The sequence below is a fragment of the Zootoca vivipara genome, chromosome 2, assembly GCF_965207765.1.
Source record: "Zootoca vivipara chromosome 2, rZooViv2.hap1.1, whole genome shotgun sequence".
Taxonomy (NCBI): domain Eukaryota; kingdom Metazoa; phylum Chordata; class Lepidosauria; order Squamata; family Lacertidae; genus Zootoca; species Zootoca vivipara.
In genome coordinates this window covers 17534904-17562793 of record NC_142584.1, presented here as the reverse complement: position 1 = coordinate 17562793, position 27890 = coordinate 17534904, and positions in this window count along the sequence as shown.

Sequence of the window (27890 nt, the reverse complement as noted above, 5' to 3'; positions counted from 1 at the left end):
CACCTCTCAGGTGGATGCCACTGTCATTCTAAGAGGTGTTCCTGGGGATATCTAGAAAAATAGCACTGCACACAAGCATCTCAAAAGGCAAATGAATTTTTAGTTTGTCTGAGCTGTTAACATACAGTGATAACCAACCTGGAGACAGAAATGAAGTACGGTAGATGCCAATGATGGCTCTTGGGAGCAGAAGTTTATCAGTCTTTTCTCTGGTCCTCCTTTTGCTTTTAGCTATTGCCATGTTCTGGCCTGGGCAGACAGGCCTTCTCACCCAGTTGCCTTCTTCCACTTTCTCTTACCCAGTCTCCTGGTTTGCAATTTCTTTTTTTGGGAAAAAAATTCTTCAGGAAAATTCTTCAGCATGTTAGTGTGAATTTCTCCTAAGACACACATTGCTGTGTTAAATTTTTCCTGATATAAACATTTTGCAAAGCAATTTCCCCTAATGTAAAATGATATTGGTTGTTACTTTTTTATTAATATATGCATTTATATGAACACTTAACCCTAGTATAGACATTTGGGGTCACACAACTTGGCTGGAGAACTACCTTGCAAAATCCAGAAACATTTTGAAAGCTGTGTTTGAGTTCACATACAAAGTCTGCCATGTTCACTTTTGAATGCAAACTGAATAAAAGTTTTCTGCAATATCCTTTCCTAATATCATGACCTAATATTGATGTGCCAGCTGCTTAGTGGGGCTGCCTAGTGTTCTTTAAGTTTATGATTATCTAAATTGAAATCGAAATTGTTAGGCTTAGTGGATGTGAAAATGACTTGTTTTCTTTTCTTTTCTTTTTTTCTTGTTTCACTAGGATTGCTTTTTTAAATCTAGTTGATGCTTCTTCCCTCTGGCTGATTCTTGTCAATCACAGATCACACAGTGAAAAACATGATGTTACAATGTTATGTAGCCAATCAGAATGGGCAAGCCAAGTCATTTGAGGAGAAAGGCCATGCTCCCTATGTTGTTGTTGTTGTTGTTGTTGTTGTTGTTTAGTCGTTCAGTCATGTCCTACTCTTCGTGACCCCATAGACCAGAGCATGCCAGGCACTCCTGTCTTCCACTGCCTCCCACTGTTTGGTCAAATTCATGTTGCTGGCTTCAAAAACACTATCCAACCATCTCGTCCTCTGTCGTCCCCTTCTCCTTGTGCCCTCCATCTTTCCCAACATCAGGGTCTTTTCCAAGGATTCTTCTCTTCTCATGAGGTGGCCAAAGTATTGGAGCCTCAGCTTCACGATCTGTCCTTCCAGTGAGCACTCAGGGCTGATTTCCTTCAGAATGGATAGGTTTGACCTTCTTGCAGTCCATGGGACTCTCAAGAGTCTCCTCCAGCACCATAATTCAAAAGCATCAATTCTTTGGCGATCAGCCTTCTTTATGGTCCAGCTCTCACTTCCATACATCACTACTGGGAAAACCATAGCTTTAACTATACGCACCTTTGTCAGCAAGGTGATGTCTCTGCTTTTTAAGATGCTGTCTAGGTTTGTCATTGCTTTTCTCCCCAAGAAGCAGGCATCTTTTAATTTCGTGACTGCTGTCACCACCTGCAGTGATCATGGAACCTAAGAAAGCAAAATCTCTCACTGCCTCCATTTCTTCCCCTTCTATTTGCCAGGAGGTGATGGGACCAGTGGCCATGATCTTAGTTTTTTTGATCATATTCGTCACATCTAAACAGGACAGCAATACCTCAAGGACTCTCTCCATATGAACCTTCCCAGACCCTGAGATCATCATCTTGAGGTCCTTCTTTGTGTGCCCCCCTCCACAAGAAGTCTGGACGGTGGCAACACAAGAAAGAACCTTTTCTGCAATGGCTCTCCATTTGTGGAATGCTCTCCCCAAGGAGGCTCACCTGGTGCCTTCATTATACTGTACATCTTTAGGCAAAAATTTCCTCTTCACCCAGGCCTTTGGGTGATTATCATCTTACAGTGGAACCTCGGTTTATGAACACCTCGGTTTATGAATTTTCGGTTTATGAACGCCGCGGACCCATCTGGAACGGATTAATTCACTTTCCATTACTTTTAATGGGAAAGTTTGCTTCAGTTTATGAACGCTTCAGTTTATGAACAGACTTCCGGATCCAATTACACCCATGTTTCAGTTTATGAACGCTTCAGTTTAAGTACTTCACGGACCCGTCTGGAATGGATTAATCCACTTTCCATTACTTTCAATGGAAAAGTTCGCTTCAGTTTATGAACGGTTACTCCGCGGACCGTCTGGAACGGATTAATCCACTTTCCATTACTTTCAATGGGAAAGTTCACTTCAGTTTATGAACGCTTCAGTTTATGAACAGACTTCCGGAACCAATTGTGTTCATAAACCGAGGTACCACTGTATATATTTTTAAATGTGTTTGTGGGAGGGGGTGGGGTGACTGGTTTGTCCTTGTTTTTATTATGTATGCTGTGTTTTTACCTTGAATTTTTACGTTGTGAACCACCCTTTAATGAAAGGTGGTATACAAATTTAGTAAGAATAAAACAACAGCCAGGAATCATGCAGTTCATACATGAAGGGTGTTGACTTCCTGGTCATCTTACCAATTAAGTTCTTCAATTGCTATGGTGTGTTTTTTAAATATTATTCTCTTTCTTTGTGTTTTGTACTCAGAGAGGACACCTGGTTACGATTATAGACAGCATGCCTTGCTTGGTGTCCGCAACGCAGAATTCTCCCGTGTGAGCAGCCACATTTACAAAAGCCGCCGTGGCAATACACTTGCTTATTGCAACTCTTGGATTGTTCTTTGAACTCGATAATCATCTGCAGCCTGTCCCCCCCCCCCCATTTTATTTGCCCATGATTACTGGAGGGAGCAGGCTTCTTTATCCTTTCACCATGGTAATTGGTCTCAGTGCAACCAGGAGAGGGGAAGAAAAGGAAGATTCCTTCTTTTCCTCCTACCTTAAATTGATTCTTTTGTCTCGGAGGCTAAGCAAGCCTCACTTCCTGGTATGCCCCAGGGCTTGGAAGATGGAGGCAGCTTGATTGATAGGCCCAAACAGAGTAATGGGCAGTGGTTTATACCAGACATGACACAGACACAAAAAGTAGTCTGTTGCAAGCAGCCTCTGATGGATGTCAACATTAATTATTCACTAATCCGGATGTGTGTTCGACAGTAGCTTTAGAGCAGCATGAGAATTTCACAATGAAAATATTCTGGGTTGTGTGTGTGTGTGTGTGTGTGTGTGTGTGTGTGTGTGTGTGACTGGTGTCCATTCATTCTTGCCGGGAGCCAAAAAATAATGTCTGTCTATGGATCCACCTTCTGCCTGAGACACAGGGAGTTTCTTAGTGCATTTCTTAGGCATCAGCGGTGGCTGGTGCCGACTAGACCTGGTGCGTTGCTCGGAGATCACAAGGCCATGGCGAAAGGAGTGGTCACAGGGGTGTGGCCAAGATCTGGCTCCTCCCCATCTTCCTCCCTTGCAATGCTACCATGGACACTTAAGCATTGCAATCTTTCAACTAAACTGAAAAGTGTTTTACTTTTTTCTAGAAGGGGTCCAAGTGTCCCCCCGAGTGTCCCTATTTTCCAGGTACAGTCCCGGATTTACAGAAGCCATCCTGGTTTCTGATTGGATCCCGGAATGCCCCGCTTTTCCATTGGACACCCCTATTTTCATCAGAGAAATGTTGAAGGGTTCGGCAGGACATCCCTATGTTCTTTGGAGAAATGTTGGAGGGGATGGAGTTATGCAACTCCTGAGCCAAGCAGATAAGTAACCATGCAACAGAAGACATCTGAAGGTATCCTTGTATAGGGAAGATTTCAAAAAAATATGTTTTATGATGTTTTTATATATGTTGGAAGCTGCCCAGAGTGGTTGGGGCAACTCAGTCAGATTATTATGGAATAGGATGTTCCTATTTGCATTGGAGAAATGTTAGAGGGTATGAGATATAGACACAGACATTTAATGTGGCTGGGGCAACACAGTCAGATGGACAGGGTATTATTATTATTATTATTATTATTATTATTATTATTATTATTATTATTATTATTATTAGGACACCCCTGTTTTCATCAGGGAAACATTGGAGTGTGGGTGGGTCCCCTGTTGTTGCAGTTGCAAAAGTTTCTGTAGCCTACACCTGTTCTGGTTTTCACCCAGTCTTCCCCCTTTGCAAAGAAACAATGGACACATTCTAACTTTTCTGCTGTCTTCATTTTCAAGTGGGAACCCTAGCTGGTTGGAAAAGCAGTGATTCACTCATTTCCCGGAGTCCCTCACCTCATGAGCTTAGATCTTAAGGCCCTCATTCTATTTGGCACCAGCCCACTCTCCCTTGTTGCAAAAAAATAACGCTTTCTCAATCTATTTTAACATACCCTTTCCTGGCTAGGCTGCCTTACGAAAGGAAACGATGATCAGCTGCCGCTTACTCTCTCCTCCTGCTCCAGAACCTCCCAAATAAATGTGTTTGGTGGTCAAGGCTGATGTGGAAGTCCAGGCAGGCATAGACATCCATTCACCCAACTATTCATTCCACAAGAAAAGCAAATTTGGAATGCTTATTATGAGGTTGTTGACTATGCACCCCAGGGGCCTTGCTCTGTGATTCACTTACTGTCCAAGAGATCAACCCTCACATAACTGGCTCAAGAGTCATTAGCTGAGTCAATGTGAGAGATAAGTACCGGTAATTTCTTATTTCTATTCACATGAAAAATGACAGTGAAAGACAGAAGTGAATGGTTCCTCCCCCCCACTTTTTGGGACGCCCAGTTTGCAATAAATCCCCCCATTTTTATTTTTTAAGCTATTGGAACAGCTGATACAGTTGCAAGCAAGTATAAGGTGCAACACAGCAGAGACGACTGCGATGAGGTGTGTGAATTTTGTTTCCGATTTATCCATCCAGGCTTAAGAGTTTGGTTCGCCACATTCATACACCCGTTTCCGTTTTTTAAAAATCCCTCCCAAAATTCACCAGCGTTTGGGAGAATCCTTCCGAATATACACATTTGATATGCAATTCTGCCTGATGTATGTTTTCAAAGCAATTGCCCCCTAATGTAATAATGATTTTGGAGGAAATTTTGATAGTTGGAAGAGGCATTAACTAAGACTCCTGATTTCATGTCTCAGTACACACTGGTAGGTAAGGTTGCCAGACTCAATAGAGGACAGGATTTCTGTGCCTTTAATTGCCCTGCTCTCTTTTGGGTCTGGAAACCTTCAAGAGAAACCAGCAGACCCTTTGTTTAATTTCCAAGCAAAGGGTCTGCTGGTTTCTCTTTAAGGTTTCCAGACTCAAAAGAGAGCAGGGCAATTAAAGGCACAAAAGTCCTGTCCTCTATTGAGTCTGGCAACCCTACTGGTAGGTAATGGCAAAAAACGTGAGACCTGTGGCAAAAAAATAGCACAGTCCTTTGGCCTGGGTTTCAAGGGGGGTGGAACTGCTTTTGGAGTATAGAAAACTTTGGTTGTCGAACGCCCTGGAACTCGGACGCTTTTGCTCCCAAATGCCACAATCCTGGAAGAGATCGTTCCGGTTTGCGAACGTTCTTTTGGAACCTGAACGTTCAATGGGGCTTCCGTGGCTTCTGATTGGCTGCAGGAGTTTCCTGCAGCCAATCAGAAGCCGCGATTTGGTTTTCGAACGTTTTGGAAGTCGAACTGACTTCCGGAACGGATTCCGTTTGACTTCCAAGGTACATAGTTAATGGGGCTTTTTACTCCCCACAGCACTATTGGAGAGAGAAGAATGAACATGCCTTGCAGATCTTGCAGGGTGACAGTAACCTGTGACCTTAGTCAAAGAGCAAGCTCATCCTTAAATCTTTCTTTCTTATAATCCCTGCAAGTGAAGGCACTAGCTGGAGCTCTGAGCATGTTGACAAATTTGCAGTGGCAAAGTTGGCAATCTTGATGGTATCAGTGATGTAGTGTTGCATTTAAAAGTTGCCTCGGGCAGTAAGGAGAGGTTGCAAATAACAGAAACTCTGGGGAAAAGTTGCTGCCTTCCCACCGATCTTCAACTCCCTTCCTCACATCTGAGTTCTTGAAATGCGGACTGCTCTGCCCCAACTGGGAATTGTATTACTCGTTACATTACCTGCTAGTCTCTACTTTTAAAACACCTTTAATTTTCACCCTGTAGATCTTTCAGCAACTGAACAGGCCTTACTGCCTTTATCATGCTCCGATTGGTCGTTCCTAGGTAGAATTTCTATCTCTGCTTAAATTGGTTTCCCTCAGAATAAATTTGTAGATTAGGATCTGTCTGCTCTAAGCTTTTTTGGTCCCTCCCACCCCCCACCTCCAGGTTGGACTGTTTCATCTGCCAGTCAACCAGGCCATAAACAAGTTGCACGATAAGGATGAATGTCTTAAAAACAGGTCTGAAGAGCTTGACTCTCTCTCTCTCTCTCTCGCTTTCTCTTTGGGGCTGCAGATAATTAGAGAGCGGGAGTTAACAACGCATTAGTGAAGAGTGTTTGCCCTCAGGATAGTTTCTAATGAGTTTTGTCTTTAAGTTCACAGTGTCTGTTTTCTCATGTTGTTGAGAATTTCACTTTGTCCTAAACGGTCTCTGCCTTTCTCACCCATCAAGTTTCCACTTGTCCTTTAGTCCACAGAGAAGCTGCAACTCATAAGAGAGTAGAAGGAGGGAGATCAGACCAGAAGTCTATCTAGCCTAGTATTCTGTCACCAACAGTTGGCAGCCATCTGGAGAGGATAGTAGAGACAACCATTCCCTGTTGTTTGCCCCGGGTGTCTCCCTCACAGTTCCAACTTCTCAGATTCCATCACAGGTTACTTTGCCAGCCTACTCTAGAGGATGGGCAGCCTTAAAATAGGATGGATAGACATGCGTGGAACACCATGGTGTAGACTTGCAGAGCTCTTCAATCATGGGTCTCCAGATATTTGATGGACTACAACTCCTATCATCCCCTGCCAGGTTGGCCAATAGCAGGGGTGATGGGTGTTGTTCAACATCTGGGACCCAAGGTTGAAGAACACCGCCAGAGTGGTGTGTGTCACAAATGGACCCCAGCACTTAGTTTTTATAATGATGTGGCAGGGCTCAGCCTTGCCAGGACATTAAATACTCCAACTGGCACTCTTATTCCTTCTCCCACTGGTGTGCTTTCCGCTGGCAATTTCTCGGGGCTGAGGAACAGCACATTCTTCTTTTTTCATATTGTTGTTGTTTAGTCGTTTAGTCGTGTCTGACTCTTCGTGACCCCATGGACCATAGCACGCCAGGCACTCCTGTCTTGCACATGTTCGTAGCTTCGAGAACACTGTCCAACCATCTCGTCCTCTGTCGTCCCCTTCTCCTAGTGCCCTCAATCTTTCCCAACATCAGGGTCTTTTCCAGGGAGTCTTCTCTTCTCATGAGGTGGCCAAAGTATTGGAGCCTCAGCTTCACGATATGTCCTTCCAGTGAGCTCTTTTTTCATATATTCATTACATTTCACTTTTAATTTGAATGCAGCCTTTCTATTATGCTACACACAAGGCGGTTTACAAGCTGAGGAGACAACAAAATAGCAGGGACCACACACCAAATAATCTTATCCAATACAAAAAAAAGTCATAATAAAAACGTAACTTTAAAATAAACATATCAGATAAGGCAATATTCAATAACCCAATAGAATGCAACAGCAAACAGTAAAAATAAATACCAGCAAATAAGAATGAAACAGTTTTCACTTAACAATTGCAATAAGGAATTACTAAACTACAATCAATAAAAATAACGGCAAGTCAAAATGTGTAAAATACAGTTGTATCTTGGAAGTTGAGCGGAATCCGTTCTGGAAGTCCGTTCGACTTCCAAAACATTTGAAAACGAAGGTGCAGCTTCTGATTGGCTGCAGGAAACTCCTGCAGCCAATCAGAAGCCGTTGAAACCGCATCGGATGTTCAGGTTCCAAAGAATGTTAGGAAACCGGAACACTCACTTCTGTGTTTGTGGCGTTTGGGAGCCGAAACGTTTGAGTCGCAAGGCGTTTGACTTCCGAGGTACAACTGCACCACAAAACATAAAAACCATGTGAAAGGTTGTCAAATTGAGAAACAAGGGCACACAAGTTATAATATTATTAATAATAGAAAATATCCCTGAACTCCTCTCTTCCCAGCTGCTTCTGCTGCCTGGGAAAGTCTCATAGGGTCGGAGGGTAGGGCAAGGCAGGTGCAAAAAGTCATTGCCTGGTGTCCAGCACAAAGTCTCTCTTCCAGTCCCGGGGTCTGGAACCACAAGCTGGTCTCATGGCGGAGTTTTGGCTCACATTTAATCTTGTCAACCTCTTAGAATTGATGTGGACAACCTCCTCTGCTTGATGGGGCTACTGTACTTCCTTTCCTCCTGTTTCCCACCTGCTGAAATCAACCCTGTACCTAACAAACCTTTTCTGAAGGTGGGCACTCTGAAGTTGCAGCCTCACCTTCCCCCATGCAGGTGAGGTGAGCCCTGCTTACATGGAGCTCAGATTTGACTCATCGGCTTGGACATTTGACTGGAGACTTTTCTTCCCTCGCCATCCCATCATTCTCTTTTGTTGCAGCAATGCTGCTGACTAAGCACCAGCTCATTCTTTGTTCTGCTTCCCCTCCACCCTGCAGGCTGCTGGGTCATCGCTGAGCAATCAGTCAGACTTGCTAAAAGCCATTGCCTCCATTCCAATGTGGCTTTCCTACTTCCAGATGGGGTGAAGAAGGAGGGAAAAAAATTAAAAATAAAAGCTACTTCCAATGTTCATCAAAGGGCTGAGCTACAGTGTGCAAGCAAACCATCATTGTGCTTTATTGAGTGTGGGGCTCATGGGATTATGACATCACTGCAAATTCACGTCTGGAAGAAAAACCCAGCTAGCAGAGAGAAAAAGAAACACACACACACACATGCAAAGAAACACGCACATCACAGGCTAAGCAATTAGTTTGATGCTTTGAAGCCTCCCAGGATTTCATTGTTTTTTTGTTAATGAGGGGTCAGGAATGGGGCTACAGGGCAGAGCCCTGGGTCTCATCTTTTATGCTACTTTTATGAGCTGCTAGACTAAGAAGTCAGCAAAAATGCAGAGCTGAGCAATCATATCCAGGTACTGCTGGTCCCGGCTGCTGATCTTTCTTATCAGCTTTGGTAAAGGGATAGCTGTACTGCAAACTTAAGCAGGTTTTCCATCAGCTTAACTCTCACAGCTTGCTTCCCCCCCCAGAGAATTCTGGGAGTTGTAGTTTAGTGCTAATTATCTGAGAGAGTTGCCTTCAGAGCAGGCATCCCCAAACTGCGGCCCTCCAGATGTTTTGGCCTACAACTCCCACGATCCCTAGCTAACAGGACCAGTGGTCAGGGATGATGGGAATTGTAGTTGCTGCCATCACCTCCCCCCAAAATGCTGAGGGGTACTTCCTTAAGGAGTCCGGGGGCGTGGCCAAGTCCGAAGCCGTGGAAGGTGAGGGCCCAAGGCACGCCCTTACCGGTGGCCCCAGGGTGAGCTCCTAGTGGATCCGCATCGCAGGACTCACCCAACGGTGGTTAACCCTTCTTAGACTGCCAGCACAGCAGGCTGGAGTCGGGTATAGTCGGTTAGATCCAATGCCTAATGCCAATACCTCTCTACAATCCGTAATCAATAAAGTTGTGGCCAATTTAAGCCCATTAACCTTAATCACTGTGTCCTGTGTCTTTATTCTCCGGGGAGGGTCGGGGTATCGCCACACAAAATCCATTATGCAGTGCAATGGTGGATGGAAACATGCATTAAAATATGTATAGTGTTATAAAAGATGCTGTTCTAATTCCCTACTTGAAAATGCTCTCATTTGAAAATGGACGGAATAGAATATCAGTTCACTGGCTATGATTAGTTAAACCTTGATTAATAACTAAGAAACTCGGAGGTTTTCGACCTTTTTGAGTCCACGGCTCCCATGACCAACTGCATTCTTTCTGCAGCACCCCTGTGGGGCTCAGGAGCCCAGTTATGTCACCCCTTGCCTGCAGAGCTGGCAGCCCCTCACCCCTTGTGGAGTCTTCCCTCAGCCTCCTCTCTCCTTGGGAGTTCCCCTGCCCCAAAGAGAGATGCCTCCTCACACTGCCCCACAGGGGTCTGGGGAGCACCCCCTGGCCAGCCCCAGACGCACCATTCACCCGGGGAGCTTGTAGCCAGGGCTGTTGTGCAACAAACAGCTGTGCAAGCCTTTGGGAGGCAGAAACGCAAGAGGGCATCAGAGGAGGGAGGGAAGGAAAGAGGGACAGAGGCCAATGTTGCCCGCAGCACCCCTGACTATCATTCAAGGCACCCTGGTTAAAAACCACTGGTCCATCTAATACAGCATGGTTTGGGTGTGCTCAGGTTTCCATGCAAACCTGGACCTCAAATCCTTTTGCTTGAGAATGATTGCAGGCACTTATTGGCATGTTTTAACCAGTGCTAAAAAGAGGGAGGAAAGCTTGTGCAGAATGCCATGCTCTCCTCACCCAAAGAAACCCTGGCTATAATAACCACTATTTCCAGCAACCCAGTTTTACCCCTTTCTATTTTGCAAAGTGCTCTGGAATCTGCTTTGATTTATTTAAATGCTAAAATCAATGTATTCACCTAAGTTAAACGATTCCACCCCTCCCTCCCCCCTGCAATAATCTGCGATTTTTGCTAAACCAAGAAGAAGGGATTTAATTTCAGTCAGGACTCAACAGGACGTAGCACCAGAACCTGTTTAGCATGCCACGGCTCCATCGTCGAAGCAGGAGCCAAAGCTTGACTGTCTTTGACGGCCGGCCTCCAAAAACAGCCTGCGTGTATTCTTAGTAACAAAACATGAATAGCTCTTTACAAAGTTTAATCTGCCTTTAAGGGAGAAGTAGTCACATCTGGATCCACCCATTGGCAACAGCTATATGTACACACACACACACACACACACATACTCATATTCTGTAAAGTTTAGCACATCGAATATCTGCAGTCTTTAGTGGACCTTTGATTTGATTGTGGCAGCTGTTATGTTCTTAAGAACAGAGCAGGTTACACACCCAAATTGCTCCCAGCATAAATGAGTCTGAATATATGTTGTGCTTGAGCATGCCAAAGGATGAGCCAAATATATACCAGGGGGCCTGAAACAAGAAGTTGCAGTGTGAAGTGCTGCTTTTCAGGATTCCATCCATAGGCACCAACTCCTAGGAGCTGAGGGCCCTTCGACCTCCCAATAAAATATTTGAGGGGGTCAGGCCCCCCTAAATTGGATACCATTAAAATTGTGTGCATGTGCCACACCATGTGATCGATTATGTGGGGCAGAGCTTACCTCCCCCCGCAATATTTTATTAAAGTTGGCACCCCTGATTCCAACACCCCCTTGATTCCACTCTTCCCCATATTTTGTGCTGTTTCCAAAAGGACCAAAACAGATAGTCTCTCTCTCTCTCTCTCTCTCTCTCTCTCTCTCTCTCTCTCTCTCTCTCTCTCTCTCTCTCTCTCTCTCCCCCCCCTCGTGCCCTGGCAATTTAAATACTGACATTCTGAGCACACCTGAACTAGAGTATACGTCTGTGGAATTCAATCACTTACAGGCAAATTCAGGTTGTACAATTAAAGTGGATTTGGAACTCTAGCACAGCGACCCTTTTTCACCCAAAGATTGGACTTGTTGCGAGAAGGGAAGTGACAGGAAAATGGGAAATGTTAGGATAACACTTGCTCTGCTGCGGTGTAGCCTCTAATCTCCATGAAAACAGTTCAGGATCAATGCTAACTAAACTGGTTGTCTGGAACCATCCTGACTTTGGAGTAAGCCCCATTGATCAAAGCAGGACTTAGTTTTTAGTAAACATGCATAGGATCGTAGAATCGTAGAATTGGATCACAGTCTATGCTACGTAGAGGAGGAAATGACCATGTATTTGAATGGTAATCCCACCTGAATGCAGCTCTCTGCTTTTACTCTTGCCATTCCTCAGGCAAACACCCCCCCATACACCCCCCCCCATTTATCCTCCATAATGATGTGTAATGGGGTTTCTGCGATAGAAACAGCCAGGACAGAATTAAGGGACATTCAACACGTTGAAAAATAGGGTTTGCTAAAGAGAGGGAAAGCAAAGCTTGATTGGGAAACACAGCACAACATGTGTTCTGTAGCTCCACTTTTAGGACAGCAATAAAGACAAACGCAAAGTTATGGGATGGGGAGGCTAAATGCAGCATAATAGCTCCATTTATTTTCCTTTCACCCTGTACACATTAAATGTTGGCACCTAGAGCTGACAGCTAAACAAACTGTGCTCTCTTTTAGAGAAGACTCGGAACAGCATTGCACGTTGTCAGCTTTGCAGGCCAAAAAATAACAAACACAGATGTATGAGACAGAGCGAGAAGAGGTGGGTGGGGGGACAGCCTCCGAAATCAAGAATGAGAGAAAATGAGAGTCAGGGGGGCTGGGTGGGTAGTGCTGAAATATGGGCATTCCCCCTCATTTATTAAAGCGGGTTTAGCTCGCTTGCTGCAAGGCAGTGGTGGTCATCGATATACACAAGGAAAAGCCAGCAAATACCTTTCGAGGGCTTGTTCACAAACTCTAGCTTGAGAGGTTGCTGCCGTAACCTTTGTCTGCACTGACAAAACAATCAAACCAGGAGTCGGGTTCCAGGATCTCAGAAGTTGCGTGGGGACCCTGTACATTTTTGTGTGGGTGCTCGGGTGCCAGAACTCACCATGAACGCCTCCTTTGTTCTCGTATACAGTCATACCTCGGTTTAAGTACGCCTCGGTTTGAGTATTTTCAGTTTAAGTACTCCGCGGACCCGTCTGGAACGGATTAATCCACTTTCCATTACTTTCAATGGGAAAGTTCGCATCAGGTTAAGTACGCTTCAGGTTAAGTACGGACTTCCGGATCCAATTACACTCATCCCTCAGGTTAAGTACGCTTCAGGTTGAGTACTCCGCAGACCCATCTGGAACAGATTAATCCACTTTACATTACTTTCAATGGGAAAGTTCGCTTCAGGTTAAGTACGCTTCAGTTTAAGTACTCCACGGACCGTCTGGAACGGATTAATCCACTTTCCTTTACTTTCAATGGGAAAGTTCGCATCAGGTTAAGTACGCTTCAGGTTAAGTACAGACTTCTGGAACCAATTGTGTTTGTAAACCGAGGTACCACTGTAATGGCAATGGCGCCCACCTGAGAAGTGCCAGAACTGAGTTCCGGTGACTTCCTGTTGAAAAAAAAGCCATAGTGCTCGGGCACCCAGAGCCCCCGATGGTTGGCGCCCCTGCCAACTACATCTGAACCATTAGCAGCCATTAAGTAAATGAAAGCCACCCAGTCTAGACCAGGGGTCCCCAAACTACGGCCCGCAGGCCTGATGCGGCCCAATTGGCCTCCCAATCCGGCCCGCGACGACCCCCGCCGCCTGCTCTTACGGCGTGCAGCGCGGCGGCGCTCTTCCAGGTTGGAAAAAAGCGCCGAAATTTGTTTGTGCGCATGTGTATGGGCCTCTCCCAACCCAGAAGATCTCCCAACCCAGAAGAGGTCATTTCTGGTGCACGTCCGGGTCGAGAGAGGCCCATACACATGTGCACAAACGATTTCCGGCGCTTTTTCTGACCTGGAAGCGCGCCACCACGCCAGTAAGTGTGTGTGCGCATGCGCACAGGCGCGCACTCCCCCACCCTCTGGCCCGCCACGCGATTGGCATGGCAGGCACCGGCCCAAAGCCGGGTAAGTCTGGGGACTATTGACCAGAAATTTGCCAAGTAATGGAATGGTCAGCCAGAGGCCTGAGCTACCTATACCACCTTGAGGTCCAGATAAAACATGCACTAAACTTTTATTGTCACACAAATATAGTTGTGAGAGAAATGTAAACCATAGCTGCCAAGTTATCCCTTTTTTAAGGCAAATTCCCTTATGCTGAATAGGCTTCCTCGCGAGAAAAGGGAAAACTTGGCAGCTATGATGTAAACTAAGTCACAGTGAGCTTGTAGGAAAGTCTGGAATAGAACTTAGTTTTTCTGGCTCCCAGGAGCCATCTCCATATGTTCTTAATCAGAAATTATTTCAATACAAAAGCACTAGTTAAAAATTACGCGAGGTCTCAAATAGAGCTGAGAAAAATGATGTTAATTAGGAAATCATTGCGGCACAGTTATTTATCCTAAAGTATAAATGCAATTACAATTTTAATCCCTGCCCTGTTATATTTGCGACACATAACAAATCACAAGTTGACCCTTTTTATAATTTACCACCCAGCAGATTCTAAATATTTTACTTAGACCATGCTGAGTGGGAGGTTTCATTTATTTTTTAAATGTATCCTGCCTCTTTCTGAAAAAAACACACACACACAAAAAACTAGAAAGAGGGAGGCAGAAAGGAAGGGTCATCTTAACTTCTGAATATGTGTCATCTGACCCTGATCCTACCTATGTTTACTCAGAAGAGTGGGCAGTAGCCACTGGAGTCATTCAGTCTTGAGCCCAGCCCTCTGCTAGGAAGCCAGACAGCTTCTTAACATGGTGATGTCAGATCTTGGTGGAAGGTTTAGGTTACAGGCTTTGCTGAGCTCACAACTCTTGCCTGGATAATTCCCACATCAGGGGTGGTGTTTGCTTGCTGAGACCCCAGCTTCCTAGAAGGAAGTTAGCAGCCAATTCACTGCTTGAAGGTGGGTGGTGACCGGCAGCGAGGGCCGGAGATAGTTTAATTGGAGACAACATGCCTCTCGGAGCTGTCATTGGACTTTTAAAGACATATGAGACCGAGGCCAATAGCAGCAGATGGGAGTTCTTACCGTATGTATTCTGTTAGAGTGCAGAGCAAGTGTTTCAGGTGTTCTCGGGAATCCTAGGAATAATAATTAGCAGCATTTCTCCCATGCCTACTCAGGCATTGAAGATATTGTCCATGCCAGCTGTTTTCCCGGGGACGTTTTTCTTGACATAATGGGAACAGCTGGTGAAGGCAGAAGCTCATCCATGGAGGACTCCCCAACTAGGGCTCCCCTTCTAGGTTGCATGCTGGGAAAGTCAGTGGTGTTTCATGATTACGGGGGGGAAGCTAATTTCCAAACAATGCTCCTCATAATATCAAGACATAAACAACAAGGAGCAAGGTGCAGCCTCTACCCCTTAGAAGATAATGTTGTATATGGATGCTTCCAAACGAATGTTTGTTGCTGAATCAGTGCTACTCATACATGTCTCTTTTTCACACCCATCATCAAAATGCCAGCCTGTACTTTATTATTATTATTACTAGGTAAAAAAGTAAAGGACCTCTGGATGGTTAAGGCGACTATGGGCTTGCGGCACTCATCTTGCTTTTCCAGCTGAGGGAGCCGGCGTTTGTCCGCAGAGAGTTTCCCGGGTCATGTGGCCAGCGTGACTAAACCGCTTCTGGTGCATGGAGGACTGTGACAAGTGCCAGAGTGCATGGAAACGGCGTTTACCTTCCTGCCACAGCAGTACCTATTTATCTACTTGCACTGGTGTGCTTTTGAACTGCTAGGTTGGCAGGAGCTGGGACAGAGCAACGGGAGCTCACCCCGTCACACCGATTCGAACTGCTCACCTTTCGATCGGCAAACGCAAGAGGCTCAGTGGTTTAGGCCACAGTGCCATTATTATTATTATTATTATTATTATTATTATTATTATTATATCCCACCCATCTGGCTAGGTTTCCCAAGCCGCTCTGGGTGGCTGCCAGCACACATAAAAACATAATAAAACATCAAACATTAAAAACATTCCGATACAGGGCTGCCTTCAGATGTCTTCTAAAAGTTTGTCGTTTATCTCCTTGACATCTGATGGGAGGGCGTTCCACAGGGCGGGTGCCACTACCGAGAAGGCCCTCTGCCTGGTTCCCTGTAACCTCGCAGTGAGAGAACCGCCAGAAGGCCCTCAGAGGTGGACCTCAGTGTCTGGGCTGAACGATGTGGGTGGAGATACTCCTGTATGTTTCATTCAGAGTTCCTCTTGTTGTGGAAAACCAGTAAAGTAAAAATAACCCCTTATACACCTGCCCCAAAGCAGGTGTGGAGGCATACTGATACACAACTGCTCCACATTGACCACCACCAGCTCTGCAGCAGGGCCATCTTAAGCGCCCCTGGCGCCATGGTGCGGCGGACCCCTCCGGCGCCCCTGCCCTGTTTCCCAGCACAGTGGGCGGGCGGGTGGGTGCAGCTGCTGTGCGGCAGGCGGGCAGGCACAGCACGGTTGCCGTGGGCGCAGCTGCACGGCGGACCGGCCGGCCAGCGGGCGGGCGCAGCTCGCCGTGTCCCCCTAGTGGGCCGGCGCCGTGGTGCCCTGCACCACCCAGCCTGGCCGTAGGGCCGGCCCTGCTCTGCAGAGCTTCAGTCAGGAGATTCTGCTCTACCTGGAGATAGAATTCTTGTATGCTTTTGACTGCCCATGTTTTTTCTCCATGTTCCTCATTTGTGATTCTAGATTTCAGTAACTGATTCCTGCTCCTCCATTGAACTTTCCTGCTACAGTTTTTGTTCAAAGACAGTGCTTTGCATCAAGGCCCCTTGCGCCATTTGGTGGCTACCCCACAGACAGCAGTATTGATGACGAGTCCAAATAAAACCAAAAGAAGCAAAATAGGATATAGCATGTTGGATATATTGCGGATATATTGCTCCTTTTCTGACAGGATATTCTTGAACTGTAGTTTTCTGTTATGCATTGGCCTTTAAATGGGCAGTGTGGAAAGTGAAATGTTGGAAAAAAGGTGCCATATTTTGCCAAGTTGAACTGCAACAACCGGGGTGCCCACACAGTGGCTGCTTGCACAACATACGTGTAAAGCACACAGCTCTGAATCCTGGGAACTGTAGTTTGCTCCCCAGAGAGCTACAATCCCCAGATGTCAGAGACCAGGCTGAGGAGTACTGCTCTGATGATGAATGGTGGGAGCCTCTCCCGGCTCCTGACCAGGATTCTGCCCAGGAGCAGTGGAGCAGTATATAGATTTGGAACAGCAGTTTGCAAAGGGGCATAGTTCTGAAGACAAAAGTTGGGAAGAACTGGGGGGTGAACAGCAAAGTGAAGAAGAACTGGAAGAGGGGGTTGAGAGAGCTGTTGCTGTTATTGATATTATTGTTGTATCTTTGATTTTAGATCTTATGATTTACGTGGAATTTGTTTCCATTTGGTTGTGTACTTTTTGATGTGTTTTCTTTATTGTTTATGACTTCTGCTATGTTTGTAATTATGTAAATCTAAATCATGTAAATCTTGTCATGTTGTAAGCCGCCTTGAGCATAGTTTCAACTATGGAGGGGCGGCATACAAATGAAATGAAGAAGAAGAAGAAGAAGAAGAAGAAGAAGAAGAAGAAGAAGAAGAAGAAGAAGAAGAAGAAGAAGAAGAAGAAGAAGAGAGAGCTAACAGACTCTCTCTGGCTGGAAAGTATCCAGCATATCAGTCCAAGGCCATGTAGAGCAGGTAAGGTGGCCACACAAAAAGCATGATGGTTGCGAGATCAGGTTGCAAGACGGAAGTGACTAGGGGGGAAGTGGGTGGAATCCTTAATTGGGAACACCTTTATTCCAATAATGGCTGCTTTGTTCTTTTGCTGTGGTCATTAAGGTAAAGGTAAAGGGACCCCTGACCATTAGGTCCAGTCGTGACCGACTCTGGGGTTGCGTGCTCATCTCACATTATTGGCCGAGGGAGCCGGCGTATAGCTTCCAGGTCATGTGGCCAGCATGACAAAGCCGCTTCTGGCAAACCAGAGCAGCACATGGAAACGCCATTTACCTTCCCGCTGTAGCGGTTCCTATTTATCTACTTGCATTTTGACGTGCTTTCGAACTGCTAGGTTGCCAGGAGCTGGGACCAAGCAACGGGAGCTCACCCCGTCACAGGGATTCGAACTGCCGACCTTCTGATCAGCAAGCCCTAGGCTCAGTGGTTTAACCACAGCGCCACCTGGGTCCACCTGTGATCATTAAAGACTCTTTAAATGGTAAGGGACTCTTTACTCTTTGTCCTGCTTATCTACGGCCATGGCGGTGGCTCCTCTTCCTCCTCTCTGCAGCCAGCAAGGCACCCTTTTCAACTTGGAGGGGCTCAGACTCGGAGGCAAAAAGCCTCTGTCTCTGTGTCCAAGCTCCTCCCTCGAAAAGGGTTCCTCGCTGGCTGGCTGTAGAGGGTGGAGCTGAACTGTTTCTCTCTCGGAGGCAGGGCCGCTGCCGCCTGCTGCCTTTTCTCATTGACTTTGTGGGTGCCTCGCCCCCACAATTATATTATTTTGGGTTCCCAGGCATCCCCCCCCCGGAGTTGGCTCCTATGGTTTTCAGGGTTCTTGGGGGATGGCACATTTTCTTGAAATGTGTGGCGTCTGTGCAGCCAGCATGTCATAAGTATGACCCACAATTATGTGTATGATGTGCCTGAACAGCATGGAGCATGCAGTGACAAGGAATGACCTTTCAGGTACAGCACGCATGCATTGGGAGATGCACGCTTATGACTCCTGCCTGAATGCTCTCTGACAGTGAGAGCAGCTCTCCGACGGAGCTGTAAGAAAACTGATTCTGTGATGATGCTTTTGGATTTTTTTATTTTTTAATCAACAGTATCCTCCCCCTGTAGTCCACATGTGTGGAGAGAGATGGTTGCTTGTCAGGAGATGCGAACACCCCTCCCCAGCATTTTGCACTCCCTGGCTTTGTTTTTGCAGTTGTCTGTCTGCTGTTCACAGAGCCTCCCTGCACCCCTAGACTTCTCTGTACGGTCACATTGTCTGATCGTGCGCAGACAACTGTCTGGACTCCGCCAGGGGAAAAAATATTAATGCATCTGTTATACTGTAGTGAGTCTCACAGGAGGACACGGAGCGCAGGCAGAGATGCATGAAGGCACGGCATGGAAAAGATGTGCGAAACCCAACAGCTGCGGAGGATGAACATGCTGGTGGCCAGGCAAGAATAACAGTGCAGCTAGTTAGTAATCAGGCCTTGACTTATCCATTAGTCTTTGCTAAGCCGCATTTTTTTAGTCAAAGCTTACCTCAGGTATTCCATTTCTGATGATTCACTGTTGGCAAAGAGTCAAGAGTGGCAGGGGGTTTTCCCAACAGAGAACGATTGGGATGTCAAGAGTATCCTATAACATCTGTCACATGAGACCTGGCCTCCTTTTTCTGTGGTGTTTGGAGAAGCAATGTTTGGTGCTGTGTTGCGAAAGAAGGAGAAAAACTAAGCTGGGATCTGATGCAAGGGCATTGTTACAGGTGCCTAAGCCAGGCACCCCCAAACTTCGGCCCTCCAGATGTTTTGGACTACAATTCCCATCATCCCTGACCACTGGCCCTGTTAGCTAGGGATCGTGGGAGTTGTAGGCCAAAACATCTGGAGGGCCGCAGTTTGGGGATGCCTGGCCTAAGCTCTCATTCTTTGGCACCAGGTCCCCCGCAATTTCCCCTTCCTTCCTTCCTTCCTTCCTTCCTTCCTTCCTTCCTTCCTTCCTTCCTTCCTTCCTTCCTTCCTTCCTTCCTTCCTTCCTTCCTTCCTTCCTTCCTCCCTCCCTCCCTCCCTCCCTCCCTCCCTCCCTCCCTCCCTCCCTCCCTTTCTTTTTCCCTAGCATAGAAAGCTACACTGCAGAGTGCAGTCCTGAGTAGACATTCACCATATTTCATACAAATTGTTGCACAGCCTGTATAACAACACCTCACTGTGCTCTTGCTGTGGTGATGTGCAGGCCACAACCAATTTGGCACCAATCTGGGCATGCCTGGAGTAAGACCTGTATGTGGGGCAAATTTCATTACCTTATACTGGGTGTGAGGAAAGACCGAAGGCTGAACCCAATAAATGGGATCTCAAAATTAAAACCCCAAATGAAATAGAATCAGCAATAATTCACGAAAGAGATTGCGGTCTCTGCAAACGCATCGATCTGACGACATTTTAGCTGCATGGCATCCCTCAGAAGAATCCTGTGTATTGTTGCTTGGTAAGCCTGATCCTTTACAGGAAGGTAAATGGCATTTCCGTGCGCTCTGGTTTCCGTCATGGTGTTCCGTTGCACCAGAAGTGGTTTAGTCATGCTGGCCGCATGACCCGGAAAACTGTCTGTGGACAAACGCCGGCTCCCTTGGCCTGAAAGCAAGATGAGCACCGCAAGCCCATACAGTGGAACCTCGAGTTGCGGACATAATCCGTCCTGGAGGCATGCCTGCAATTCGAAGCGTTCACACCCAGAAGCGCCATTCCGGTACTTCCGGGTTGCCGCGGGACGCGACTTGAAAAGATGTAACCTGAAGCGGACGCAACATGAGGTATGACTGTAGTCAATTTTGACTGGACTTAACCGTCCAGGGGTCCTCTACCTTTTACCCTTTACCTTAAATGACCTGAAATATACCTGAAATATACTCGAAGTCGAGAGTGAATTTCATGCTCTTTATTCAGCTCGTAGTCATCAAGGAGACGAAGAGAAGAATGCCCTTTTCCCAAAACCATCTGCTTATATACGTTATTTACACAATGGGCTTTGCGTGATTGCTACTTCAGGGCTACACCTGTGGGCCAATCAGTTTGTGGAGTGACTTCTGCCAGCTGCCTGATTGGCTGCTCCTGCAGGCCAATCAGGTTGCGGATTCACTTCCACCTGGAGTTGGATTGGGTGACTCCTGCGGACCAATCAGACTGCTGATTCTGGATCCTATTGTTCTATGATTCAGCTCAGTACATAACAAAACCAGTTTTCACTTCTACCAATTAGTGCATAAACAGCACACGTCTTACATCTCTCTCTCTCTCTCTCTCTTTCTCTCTCTCTCTCTCTTCTCTCCCTCCTCCAGGTGAAAGAATCCTCCCACACCACCTAGAAAATGTTTTGGTCACTGATACTCTAAAATAAACCCCAAATGTATCCAAACTGTTGCAGTGGGATTAGTCAGATGACCTTCTTAAAACTCCTGACGAGCTCTGTATGCTCTTAATCCATGCAGATAAACAGTTCTGGCACCGATTAGATAGCAGTGCCGCTTCCACGGAGAAACAACCCCCCCCAAAAAAATCTGGTTTGCCTGTTTAGGCCTTGATGAGTCAGCAAGAAAGAACACAGCTCCTCTTCATGCACATGTATTCCCATCCCGTCTGTTTTTGCATCCACTGACCTTCTGCACCTTTGGAGTCACAAGATTTATTGCACACTCACATTGTAGCGTTTGGGCGTGTCTGTTTTCTGGCATCCTTCATTCCTTTCACATAGGGGGAGCCTAGATTTCTGTGACCAGAGAATCTGAACGTTTGGTGTATTTGTGCCATATAAAGTGTTTTTTGTTTAGTAAAATAAAATAAGTTTTTTTTAAAAAATAGATTTTGCATTTTTATCGAACTACTCAAACACTGGATGTGACTTTGCTTGGGAGCTGCAAATGAGTGGCGCGCCGTGAAGTGGCCACTTGGTTATAAAGCCATGGAGAGTGTTTCTAGCATGATGGTAATGAGCCAGAAGTGGAAAGTGGGAAATGGGGATTGCTGAAAGTAGAAGCTGGGATTGGGGTACACCGGGTGGTCATGTGCCCCACTTTATAGAGGACAATCCTATTTTTGAAGATGCCTTCTGTTTAAAGGTCTGTCCAGTCCAAGTCCAGATTTTACCTATAATCTGGATGGCGCTGGTATAGCTCAGCTGGTAGAGCATGAGATCTCAGAATTGTGGGCTCAAGCCCCACCTTGGGCAAAAGATTCCTGCATTGCAGGGGGTTGGACTAGATGACCCTCGTGGTCCCTCAAAGTTCCATGGTTCCTTCAAGGGAGACCAGGAAGGGTCTTGAAGTTGCCCATTGACGGTTATCACATGAATGAACAACAGACTGAATGGGTGCACAAGTCCATAGCTGCCAAGTCTCCCGTATTCCCCGGGAAATCCCCGTTTTTCCTGAGGTTCCGGTTTCCGCCTGCAGGAATGGCGGACCTGTTTTCCATCTCTCTGACCTTCGTAAGGAATTTGGCGGTTGCTAGGGGAGTAAATGGCAACCCCCTACCCTCTCCGGGGGTTACGGAGAGGGGCCGCTGGCCCGCGATGCCCCCAGACCCACTCCGACTGTTTTTGGAGTGGGGGGAGCTTGGGCTGAGCACTTACGAGGGCCAGGACTCCCGGACGCTAATCTGCATGGCGGGGATTTCCAAGGTTAAAGAAGATAATTAGGCTTAAATCTATGGACATACTTCAGAAGGAGGGGAAGAAGCGCTGTTTACTGCTGAGAAATTTATGCTGCTGAGGGAGAGGAGTCAAAGACTGTACTGCATCTGGAAGAAGGATTGATGGGGACGGAGCGATAAGGGAAGTGAGTTTTTATTTTTTTTTCTTCATATTGTTGCCTCGTACCTTCCCGGACGCGATGTCCTGGCTTGTTTGGAGTGAAAGAGAAGCAAAAGACTGTGTGAGTTGAACTTTATAACTGTTGTTACTGAGCATATTTTTTAAAGATGTGGAGTTGCCGATGAGAAAAGCCCCCCCCTAGTCGGACGGAAGGAGTTCTGGACGCGTTCGGAGGATTTATGAGCTGTGACGCACTTTAAATTGGAGCAGCGACCTGAAGCTAAGTTCAGCTATAGGGCAAGGAGATCCATTAATTTACCAAGAGTTTATGGTTTGATGTTTGGGTCTCCTGCCTGGAAAAGCTGTAAATTCTATAATGATCGTAAATCTTCATGGCTATGAGAGAAAACGAAAGTGATTTGAGCTTTTTAAGATGGCGCTGCTTCGAGCTGCTTCAACGCAACAGGGAGCTCCATTAAGAAGATTTATGGGGAGGCTGGACTGATTAACTCACACAGGAGAAAGAACATCTGTGAAACTTTGTTTGATATTTATCTCAGCAGCTGGGAAACAAATCGGATGAAAGTGGAAAACATCTATGTGACTGTAAGGGGAAGATCTGGATTATTATGAACTTGGAGGACGATTTGAACTTTAGAAAAAAGACGGCAGTGGACAGTTGCGAGGAATTCCCAATTTCTTGAAGCATGGGAACCCAAATAAAAAATTCTTTAGATGATTTGGCATAACATTCGGTTTGATTGATATATATATGTGTATAATTTGAAATATTGAATGTGATATAATTGGTTTTAATTGGAAAATTAATAAAAATATTTTTAAAAAATAAAAATAAAAAAAAAGGAAATCCCCGTTTTTCCAGCTGTTCCTAGCTGAAAAAACTGATTTTTTGTTTTCCCCCGGTTTATTCTGGCGCGGCGGCCATTTTGAAACTGGGCGGAGCATGCTCAGAAGTGACTTTTGATGCTGCTCTGCCCAGTTCCAAAATGGCTGCAGTGCGACTTCTGGCATGGTGGCCATTTTGGAACTGGGCAAAGCAGCATCACTTTTGAGCATGCTCCGCCCAGTTCCAAAATGGCGGCAGCGCTACTTCCGGTCTGCTACTTCCGGCCCAGTCCCTTATTTCTCGGACAGCAACTTGGCAGGTATGGCACAAGTCACCTAGTCAAAGTCTTTCCGCTAAGTTGAGATGTGCAATATTTCCACTCCAATGATAGATAGCAATTAAATTATTTCTACATTTGCAGTTGTACATGGAAATTAGCGTACAGTCATACCTTGTGTTGCGTCTGCTTCATGTTGCGTCTTTTCATGTTATATCCTGCAGCAACCTGGAAGTACCGGAACGGGTTATTTCCGGGTTTCACTGCTTGCAGATGTGCAGAAGTGCTAAATTGCGCTTCGCGCATGCGCAGAAGCACCAAATCACGCCACGTACCTGCGTAGACGCAGCACTTCGAGTTGCGGGCATTGCACGTTACAGACGGGCCTCCGGAACGGATCCCGTCAGTAACACAAGGTACCACTTTATGCAGATTTCATGTAAATCACAGTCCTCCTTTGGAGGGGGATACATTAAGTGGCTACTGTAGGGAAGTGCAGGATAGCACAGTTTGGTCATGGCAGCAATAGTGTGGGAATGCAGAGATGGATCTTCAACCAAGGAACAATTTCAAATTTCACTGTTAATTTCCCTTATCAAGCTGTTAAAGAGAAACTGAGCAAGATGTTTGACTTGGTCTCCATCCTCTGGTTCTCTCCTGCATCTCTCTGCTCTGGATACTTCCTCCTGTCCTCACCTGGGCTACTTCGCTCCCCACTGGCTCAACAGCTCATCACACAGCAGCTCGCTTGGCCACCTGTCTGTGGCCAAGCGAACTGCAGCATGACGACAACCTTATGATTTTAAAAAAATATATATTAGAGAGACATGGGCAAGGAAGTGTTGCTATTCTTACAGGTATGCCAATGTTATTAAATCTTTTTTCCTTATTGTTTGCTTCTCTCCTTTTCTTGCCATCTCCACCGGAAAAGAAAGTGCTGCTTTTCCATTTGACACATCTTCCCTACTTGCGAGCCTTCTCCCCCGCTGTTCTTTTTGGTTTCTATTCCTTTGTTCTTTGAAATAAAAGATTAAAAATTAACCCCATTAGTCTTTAGAGCTGAATATGGAATATTGTATTATTATACCCATTTTACTGGAACAAAGGGCAATTTGAGTTTCAGCAGATTGCTGTTGGCTGCGATTCAGCAGTAGAGAGCTAGTTTTTGTGGGGAAAGCACCAGGGCAAAAAAAGAAAAGAAAAGTGCTCAGACAGGGAGCTTTAAAGTGCTGGTCTATTCCTAGAAGTACATAGCAAAGGTGAATGTGGATGAGTCCTTCTGTGCAAGGCACATTCTACGATTGCACTATATTTGCTGCTTCTAGTTGCTGCATCAAGCATTAAGCGACATACTTGTGATGAAATCTTTGCTTTCCAAAGTTCATATGAAATTTGAACTATTGACCACATATATCCACATATTGAGGATGCTGTATGTCACTCGTGTTATGCAATGCAATAATAACTGGAAATTCCCTAAAATTACTGTATCGGACAGATCCATCAATCTTTGGAAATATCCAAGGATTTCAACAGTCTCTGCACCAGGGGTCAGCAAACTTTTTCAGCAGGGGGCCGGTCCACTGTCCCTCAGACCTTGTGGGGGGCCAGACTATATTTTGAAAAATAATAATGAATGAATTCCTATGCCCCACAAATAACCCAGAGATGCATTTAAATAAAAGGACACATTCTATTCATGTAAAAACACCAGGCAGGCCCCACAAATAACCCAGAGATGCATTTTAAACAAAAGGACACATTCTACTCATGTAAAAACATGCTGATTCCCGGTCCGTTCGCGGGCCGGATTTATAAGGCGATTGGGCTGCATCCGGCCCCCGGGCCTTAGTTTGGGGACCCCTGCTCTGCACCATTGTAGCTTATTCAGTTCCTCAACTAATGCAGTTAGAAACCAGAACCACTGGTTGATTTTCTTGAATTTCTGCCTAAGGCAGGCATAGGCAACCTTGGCTCTCCAGATGTTTTGGAACTACAACTCCCATGATCCCTGACCACTGGCCCTGTTAGCTAGGGATCATGGGAGTTGTAGTTCCAAAACATCTGGAGAGCCAAGGTTGCCTATGCCTGGTCTACGGCTTAGAAGATGGTTTGAATTTAGAGGACCTTTCAGATGAGAGAAAACTCTAGATTTTATTTAGACACAATATGTCCTGAAAATTACAAAGCCTCTGGGGAAGACTTTTAATGGCAGCAAAACTGTTTATAGCCACCAAATGGGACAAAAATTGTTACAGCCACCAATATATTTTTTCATTGTGTGGCGATGTCCCTCACTCCCCAGGAAATAAGACGCAAGACACAGTGAAATGAATTTTAAGTGGGCGAAAAGGCCACAACTTTATTGGTTTCGGATGTTGAGCGGTATTGGCTTAGGCATTGGAACCTAACCGACTATATCTGTCTGTAACCCGTGTGTTACAGTCTGGGAGAAATTAACCACCAGAAAGGAGCCCAATGATGTACATCTACTGAGACACCTCCTGTGGCCACCGTTGGGGGGTGCCATAAGGCCCTGACCTCCGCAGGCTCAGGACAAAGGGGCAGAAGAGTTCCCGCCTCCGGCTCGTTTAAGAGAGGGGAAGCCCCGCCTTCCGGTCGACCCTATTGGTCGGCCCGGGTATGACGGAGGCGGGAACTCCCATCTCGCGAGGGGGCTGAGCGCTCAGCCCCCATCGCGAGAGTTCGCTCCGGCCACGCCCACAACGCCACCTCCGTGAGATGCGGAAGTGGCTTTCTGGCCTTCAGACCTTCTTGAGGTTGTATTGTTTTTAACACTCAATTGGGAGCCGCCCAGAGTGGCTGGGGAAACTCAGCCAGATGGGCGGGGTATGACCTTTAGGTCCAGTCGTGACCGACTCTGGGGTTGTGTGCTCATCTCGCATTATTGGCCGGGGTAGCCGTCGTATAGCTTCCAGGTCATGTGGCCAGCATGACAAAGCTGCTTCTGGCAAACCAGAGCAGCACATGGAAACGCTGCTTACCTTCCCGCTGTAGCGGTACCTATTTATCTACTTGCATTTTGACGTGCTTTTGCACTGCTAGGTTGCCAGGAGCTGGGACCAAGCAACGGGAGCTCACCCCGTCACAGGGATTCGAACCGCCGACCTTCTGATCAGCAAGCCCTAGGCTCAGTGGTTTAACCACAGCGCCACCTGGGTCCCCTTGATATCAAGGTATCACCATGCCTATCAAGGTATCACATTAGCCTATGGTGTGCCTACAGATTTAGAATATTGTGGTCAGTTGGATGACTGTCCCAACATAGATGCTGTGGATTTAGAAGAGATCATGGAAAAGGATGGCAAAAACGATTAAGGGATTGGAGCTTCTTCCCTTTGGGAATTGCAACAGTTTTGAATCGGAATAAAAAACTGTGCAAGTGTCAGGCAAGGAAGAAAGAAGGAGTAATGGGGAAATTTACAGCTTCATGCTATAATATCTTGCCTTCAGTATCCTTAGATGCTATACGAGAGAAAGGAAAAGGAGATGCAGGAATGTTTTTTTTGGCTACAGCCTTGCATCTCCTATTAAATTTAATTCATCAGCTTTGGAATGTGCAAGTTCATAGTATGAAGTGCTTATTGGTACCATAAGACTGGGAGGGGTCTGTACAAAGACAGTTAACAGAGACAGATGTACTGTTGTATTAAGATGTATAAAGATTCCCTTTATAGTTCTGGTAAAGTTGCCAAGTACTTCTTTTCTTTAGGAGATTGGCTGATAGCTCTCAATAGTTGGATCTTCGTCAGGTCATCTGAATATTCTGTTATCGTGCAAGCTATTTCTTCCACATCAGAAATTAAAGGTAAAGGGCCCCTGGATATTTAAGTCCAGTCAAAGGTGACTATGGGGTTGCGGCGCTCGTCTTGCTTCCAGGCCGAGGGAGCCGGCTTTTGTCCGCAGACAGCTTTCCAGGTCATGTGGCCAGCATGACTAAACTGCTTCTGGTGCAACGTGACACCGTGACAGAACCTAGAGCGCATGGAAACACCGTTTACCTTCCCGCCACAGCGGTACCTATTTATCTACTTGCACTGGCGTGCTTTCGAACTGCTAGGTTGGCAGGAGCTGGGACAGAGCAATGGGCGCTCACTCCATCATGGGGATTTGAACCACTGACCTTTCGACTGGCAAGCCCAAGAGACCGCAACGCCACCCGCATTCTGGAACACAGCTGGCTGGTGGGAATTTAGCTCAAATGAGCAATGGGAACCATTCCGCACCACACCCTTGGCGCTATTCTCCTGGAGCACAGGATCTCGCCCACAAAGTGGCACCCCTTCCAATATCAAAGGAGCACAGCACGAGTGACTTCAGATCATTTTGTCAAGTATTGGAGTGTCCTTGTAAAGTATTCAGGGAGCAACAGAGTGAGACCACTGCTTTTTCCACAAATGGAGTTTTATTGAGAATGAGTAACAAAACAGCAATTTGATAG